Source organism: Neophocaena asiaeorientalis, unplaced genomic scaffold (assembly GCF_003031525.2).
Source record: "Neophocaena asiaeorientalis asiaeorientalis breed wild unplaced genomic scaffold, Neophocaena_asiaeorientalis_V1.1 scaffold442, whole genome shotgun sequence".
Lineage (NCBI taxonomy): Eukaryota > Metazoa > Chordata > Mammalia > Artiodactyla > Phocoenidae > Neophocaena > Neophocaena asiaeorientalis.
Genome location: NW_020175833.1, coordinates 1,579,735 through 1,587,693, shown reverse-complemented (window position 1 = coordinate 1,587,693; position 7,959 = coordinate 1,579,735).

The window sequence follows — 7,959 nt, the reverse complement described above, 5'->3', positions numbered from 1 at the left end:
TAACCATTAGAGAAATGCAAATCAAAACTACAATGAGATATCATCTCACACTGGTCAGAATGGCCATCATCAAAAAATCTACAAACAATAAATGCTGGAGAGGGTGTGGAGAAAAGGGAGCCCTCTTGCACTGTTGGTGGGAATGGAAATTGATACAGCCACTATGGAGAACAGTATGGAGGTTCCTTAAAAAACTACAAATAGAACTACCATATGACCCAGCAATCCCACTACTGGGCATATACCCTGAGAAAACCATAATTCAAAAAGAGTCATGTACCAAAATGTTCATTGCAGTTCTATTAACAATAGCCAGGACATGGAAGCAACCTAAGTGTCCATCGACAGATGAATGGATAAAGAAGATGTGGCACATATATACAATGGAATATTACTCAGCCATAAAAAGAAACGAAATTGAGGTATTTGTAGTGAGGTGGATGGACCTAGAGTCTGTCATACAGAGTGAAGTAAGTCAGAAAGAGAAAAACAAATACTGTATGCTAACACATATATATGGAATCTAAAAAAAAAAAAAACGGTCATGAAGAACCTAGGGTCAAGACAGGAATAAAGACACAGACCTACTAGAGAATGGACTTGAGGATATGGGGAGGGGGAAGGGTAAGCTGGGACAAAGTGAGAGAGTGGCATGGACATATATACACTACCAGACGTAAAGTAGATAGCTAGTGGGAAGCAGTCACATAGCACAGGGAGATCAGCTCGGTGCTTTGTGACCACCTAGAGGGGTAGGATACGGAGGGTGGGGGGGAGGGAGATGCAAGAGGGAAGAGATATGGGGACATATGTATATGTATAAATGATTCACTTTGTTATAAAGCAGAAACTAACACACCATTGTAAAGCAATTATACTCCAATAAAGATGTTTAAAAAATAAATAAATAAAACAATTCACCATTATTGATGAGATAACTGTGAATTATTGTAGTATCTTACTTCTCTCAAAAATGGTTTGAGATTTTTGTTAAAATCTGCCTGTACTTAGAGAGTCTATCATGCTTATGTTCTTCACATATTTCACAAGTGTTATGATAGGGAAAATGTTAAGAATCTGCTTGTTAAAGCCATTTGTGCCCATGGTCAACAGTCTTTCAACCACTTAAGTCCTTGGATCACAGCAAGCCCTACCTTGAATGCAAATAGGATGGGATCTCTTTGTGGGGGGAAGAGAAAGAACTGACATTGCTAGGGTTTGTGTGTTTGTGTGTGTGTGTGTGTGTGTGTGTGTGTGTGTGTGCAGCGTTGGGGGATGGGGAGCACTTAGGGAAAATAATTAGCTGCATAGGGCTAACTGGTAGTCCAAATTGTCAAGTCCAGTATAGTGTATAATCTTAAAGGCCTGGACAGAATGCAAGGCTGCTCTTTTAAGTCTAGTGAGAGCCTGAGGCATGGATCAGGAATTCTGTCAGAAGGATCCAAAAGATAGAGAACAGCCCCAGGGGCAGAGGCTGGGAAATGAGCCATATCCAATGTAACTAACACACTTCATTTCAGCAGATCTCATTGTGATATTAATAAAATCATATATATATATTTTTATCTATCTCATTGTGAAAAGTTAATCTGACTCTTCTCAAATATAACCCTTAATGAGCTCTATGATAAAACTCTTGACAGAGCATATCCTTCTCCAGTATTTGAAGTTTTGCCAAAAGTTTTTACCTGGGGGCTTATGGGTAGGTGATCACTGAAAAATCAGGAACCTGTTCTTTTGAATATGGAGGGGAACAGCGGGAGTGAGAGGTGAATAGTGTCTGAGTTCACTGTGATGTTCATATTTGTTACATATTTCCGATCTTGGGCCCCAACCATGTTGATCATAGCTCAGGTTGCTATAACAAAATACCAAAGACTGGGTGGCTACAGCAGATATATATTTCTCATGGTTCTGGAATCTAGGAACTCCAAGATCAAGGTGCTGGCAGATTCAGTTCTTGGTGAGGGCTCTCTTCCTGGCTTGCAGATGGCTGCCTTCTCACTTTGTCCTCATAAGGGGGACCGAAGAAACTCTGGTGTCTCTTCCTTTTCTAATAAGGGCACTTAGCCCATCATGGGGGCTCCATCCTTAATATCTCTTCTAAACCTAATTACCTCCCAAAGACCCCATCTCCTAACACCATCACATTGGGGGTTAGGGCTCCAACACATGAATTTTGGGAGACATAAACATGCAGTCTATGGTACTTATTGATGATTTATATCACACCATCTCTTTGTCTAGTCAGTTCTGCAACATTTTCTTTCCTCCAATTTGTAGTCTTTCCTGCACATCTTCATTGTGACTGTTTCATTTCAGCATGACAGTTTATTTCATTGCATCTCTAAAGTTGTATAAGTAGTTCCTTTGTGGTTTCTCGGAGTTCTTATACTTGGTTGGCCATCTTTTCCCTTCTTGAAAATTTAAAACCTTTAATTAATTAAATAAATGCACAAACACATACAGATTTTTCTGCTTTTGATTAAGCAGATAAATGATCCAAACAATGCAATTTTTTTTTTTTTTTTTTTTTTTTTTGGGTCTTGCCACCAGGGAAGCCCAAAACAATGCAATTTTTGTGAATATTTTTATGTACTGCATTAAGAGAAAAATAAGTGACATGCTTAACGTGGCACTTTGTAGAAATTCAAAGGTTAATTTAGAAGATTAAGTAAATACTTGGAAATGTATATCGTTTTTATAAACACTTTTATATACAGTTCAAAATAGGTGACACATTTAATATCAATATGTAAATATTCTAAATTTAATTTGGAAATATTAGGTAAACAAATGCTCAGAAGCATATCAATTCTTTCAAAGGCAGTCACCAAATGGATAGGCATGTTTTCAGTGGCTGTAGTTATTATTTTAAAAATGCATGATCAGTGGAATCTTGGGGAAATAAGCCTTTGGATTTTATACGTCAATAAATTAGGTTCATAACTCAGCCCTGCCTTGCTCCAGCCTCAGTAGAGACCTGAAGGGTGGCAGGAGGTGGGGGCACTAACAGAGAATCCATTAGGTTGCCTGGCACCACAGTTCTCAGCTCAGCATTCATTCCTGTCCCCAGGGCTTAGTCCCCAGGCCACATGACCTAGCAGCAAGACTATCTCCAGATGTGTGGGGATAGAGACCCTGCTGGCCAGTTTATTGGGTGGGCAGTGGTTTATTGTGTCTGAATCTAGCTGGGCTGGGGCAGCAGGGACCCAAACCATCGTGCTGATGTCCTCTCCTTGTTCCCCTGGGTGACCACACAGTGGAGAGGAAGGAGCCCATACTTTAGGCTGAGAAGTCCTAAGTTCCCTGATAGGGATAGAACCCACACCCTCGGCAGTGGAAGTATGGAGTCCTAACCTCTGGACTGCCAGGAAATTCCTGACTTAGAACAATTTGGATGGGTTTTTTTGTGCCTCCTGACTCAAAACAGGATGCCTTGAAGAATCCTTCAATAGGTTCTTTGGAGAAGACCACACAAGCCAAGTATTTCACTTCATGGTTGCCCCCTACTATTATGGCTCTTTCATATACATACCCTCACCTACTGAAGACCATGAGGCAGCATCAGGACCCAGATCATTTTTTCCCCAGTTTTACTGAGGAAAAATTGACATAGAAAATTGTGTACAATGTGATGATTTGATACAGGTGTATATTGCAAAATGATTACCGCAATAAGCCTAGTTAACACATCCGTCACCTCACATAGTTACCATTTTTTTGTTATTGCTGTGGTGAGAACATTTAAAATCTATTCTTTCAACTTTTAAGTATACAATACAGTATTGTTAACTATAGTCACCATGCTTTACAATAGATCCCAGAACTTATTCATCTTGTAATTGGGAGTTTGTCCACTTTGACCAGTACCGCCCGATTTCCCCCACCTTCCAGCCCCCTGCAACCACCAATCTACTCTCTGTTTCTATGAGTTTAGCTTTTTTATTTATTTTTTAAATTTTTAATTTTTTTAATTTATGGCATGCAGGATCTTAGTCCCTTGACCAGGGATTGAACCCGTGCCCCCTGCAGAGGAAGCATGGAGTCTTAACAACTGGACCACCAGGGAAGTCCCGAGTTCAGCTTTTTTAGATTCCACATGTAAGTGAGATTATGCAGTATTTGTCTTTGACTTATTTCACTTAGCATAAGGCCCTCAAAGTCCATCCATGGTGTTGCAACTGGCAAGATTTTCTTCTTTTTTGTAATGGCTGAGCACACCTTTCAACAGGATACTGGTCTGCTGTTCAGCCAGATGTACCTGTCCTGTGACAACGACTCACCTTCTCCCCAGTGGCACCAGGCCTGAAAACTCTTTCTCGATGTCGTTTACTGCCCTCTCCCTGCCCTCTTTTAACCAATGCTGGGACCTGATGTCATGCAGGGAATCTTTTCTGACTAAGTAGGGGAAGGCCTGAATCATCTTCTCTTTTACATCCCACCCCACTAACACTGCCCAAGATGTTCCTCAACCAAAGAACCTGGAAGGGCAGACTGTAGAAGTCATTTAGATGCAGAGAGAGGACGTGACTTGTCCACCCTCATTTGATGAGCTGGTTTCCACTTCAGGACAAGCAATCAGGTCTCTGCATTTCAAGTCCAACCCTCCTTCTGCTACCATGTGACTAGTTTTTGTTTACATTCTGTATTTTTGCATGGGACATCCTAGATACTTTTAGACCAGTGTGGTCTGTCTTGACATTTACACTCCTAGGGAGCAAGGATGGTGCTGTTTGGTTGAGTCATAAAGCTACCTCTGGTTTGGCATCCTGCTCATGCAAGAGTATGACAGGACTTTCTGATGGCAGGCTGAGGATGGAGAGGTTGTGTGGGGCTACAGGTTCAGGTGAACCAAATGCCAGGCTGGTCAGTGTGGGACACAGGATGGGTTTGTGTGAAGTGTCGGTGGATCACTCCCATAGGGACTCAGTTAAGTTCCTCACCTGCGATAGGGACTTTCTTCTTTGAACTTATTGTTCCACCCTGGGAAATGGGACTGATGCCTTGCTCTCATTTCCTTGTTGGAGAGTATACTTGAGGGCAAGCTCTCCCAGTAGACGGTGAGCTTTTTGAGGGCTGGGGCCAGTCAGCAGTGGGTATGTGAGTGCATCTGCATCTCTGCTTGTACAATCTACTTATCCGGCTCACAGCGCTCCCAGTGGCTGGAAGGGACTCTCTGTTCCATGGCACCCTTCTCCCCCTTAACCTCAGCTACATTGTGGATGAGCCAGAACCCACATAATACCTAGATGAAGCCAGTCTACGGAGCAGACTGGACACACGGTTATGCCACCCAGGGACAGGGGACAGAGAGGAGGAGAGATGCCCTGGATGATTTTCCAGCTCCTGTGAGAGTTACTTTCACTTCCTGCTCAATATTTCCTTGGGTTTCCCTGGTAGCCCTTCCATCACACCCTCTACTAGTTGAGCTTATCTGAGGCATTTCTGTTCCTTGATTAGGAACAATGATTAGGACAGTGTCTCACACGTGCTGCATCCCCAGCTTCTCACAGCAAGCCCCACGTGTTTGCTGAATGCAAATATGTTTGCAGCTGAGGGCTGTGCGGCTGTGATGGAGGAGTGTTCAGCTGTCCAGCGGGCCCAGGGCCCATGACCAGGGCTGTAGACACAAGCTTCTTAACTGGATGGGGACACTGGAGAGGGTGAGCCGCTGCGTGTTTCTGGGATGTCCCTAAGGGAGGCTTGGTTTCAAGGACAGAAGGCAAATAGCTCTAGCAACTCCCCCCAAAAAGGGGGACTTGGGTGTTGTGCTCTCCAGTGTTCTTACCTACACTTTTAGAGCCCCTGGGCCTCCCCTTTGCCGAGGTTCTCAAGTTGCTCCCTGGTCTTCCTTGGGACCCATAATCCATCTTGCCTCAGTTCTTTGAGTCTCAATTAATTGCAATCTCCTCTTCTTTCTCCTTTTTTTTTTTTGGATGTTGAAACCTGCACACCTACCCATCAAAGAGTCTGTAATCCAAGGTGGCAGATATTCTCTGCTTCAGCCCTGTGTCCCCCGGGCCCAGCCTAGCTCCTGACCTCCAGTAGCTGCTCCCCAGCCCTTTCATAGGGCTGGCACCTGTGTCTTGCAACCTGTTCTGGGCCGGGCACATGGTAGGTGCCAGGAGACATTTGTGGCATTGAATTTGGGGAGCATATACCTGATATAATAGGATGCTTGTCAAGGGGGACTTAGGATTGTAGAGCTTCAAGTTGGTGGGGGACTGGAGGAGAGGGGGAATGGAAGTCTGGGAGAAAGACAGGGCTATGGTAGGTGGTGGATGTAACCAAAGACACGTTTTGGCAACTGAATTAATCAGGATCATCCAACTGCTGCAGCAGAGAAGTTCAAGATTGCAAAGTCCTAACACAATAGAAGTTTATTTTTTGCTCAGATGTGTGTGTTTGACAGGTGGCCTCCCATGTGGTAATTCAAGCACCCAGACTCCTTCCATTTTGCAGCTCTACCATCCTCTAGGACCTCAAAATACTTTGCTAATGGGATGCTCTACATCCAAGTTAGAGAGAAAGAGAGAGATAGACAGAGACAGAGAGACAGACAGACAGAGACAGAGACTGAGAGAGACAGAGAGAAAGAAACTTGTATGGGGGCTTTTATGGGTCAGCCCTGGAAGTGTTATCTTTCACTTCCGATCACATTCCATCAGTGAGGCTAGCAGCCAAGGAGACAACTGCCACTGAAAAGATAGTTTATTACTCACAGTTCCCAAGAGGAAGGGTCATGCTAGGCCATGTATGACCACATGGGGAAGCAGTAGGGTCAGTTAGGAAGCAGAGGGAGAGAGAGGGGAACTGCAGAAAAGCCTTTATTGTATTTTCAGTGGGGAGGAATGGGCGTGGCAGGGTAAGCAGGTTTAGGATTGACTAGTTTGAATAATTTCTGGGGGCTCAGGGTGTAGTGGTAGCCCCTAGTTGTCTGATACCTGGCCCTGGGGTGATTAGGGCAGAGGGATGGTGTCCCATAGGATAAGATCCTGAGAAATCAGGGGTTGGGGGTTTGGGTTTGGACTGGTTAGTTTGCATATGAGAGGTGTGCTCTTGGGAGAGTTTACTGTCTCTAGAAATCTGCTTACTCTGGGAAGGCAGTTTCCCCAGGGTCAGTAAGGACATCAGAATAAAAAGGCATACTTAATTCAGTGACCACACAATTATAACAAAGGCAGGGAAATATAATCTAGATGTGTGCCCAGGAAAAAGAGATCAGTTTTGGTGAGCACGTTTAGTGTCTACCTCCACAACTTAATTAAGTGGCAAAAGCTTCAAGTTTGGAGTTAGAAGATGGGGATTGAACTCCTGACCCTATGGCATGGAACTGTGTGAGCTTGGATGAGTCACTTTCTCACAACATCAATTCCATTAGCTTTCAAAAGGGGAAAATAATTAGAGCTTCATCTCATGGCATTTGTTGTACAAGATACTTTTGGCACACTCCAGAGTGTTGTTCAAATGCTAACTGTGTTTTTGTGGTCTTTCCAAGTTTTCAGGGGGCCACTGTGGCTCTGGAGACAGAGCTCTGCTGTCATTTAAGCACAGGTCCCACCCCCAACATGCTTGGAGTGGGACCAGAGAAGCAGCTGGGATGACCTGTTTCCCCAAAGCCACATGCAGAGGCTCAGAGGGTCTTTACAAGAATGGCTCAGGATTAACAGATATGGCTGGGATATTTCATGCCATATCCAGCTGGGAACACACGCGGCTCAATGGGAAAGATGGTGATTAGTGACTTTGCCAATCCTTTTTAAAAATGATTCTTTTTCCCATTTTAAATCAGTACATGCTCATTAAAGAAACAGGGTTAAATATAGAAAAATACAAAGAACAAGGCACTCCTTGTACCACCACACAATCACTAGTAATATTTTGTTTCTGCTTTTTTTCCTTTTGGTAGTTTCCCTCTGTGAAATGGCTTTTAATTCATTTATTCTTAATCAAGAA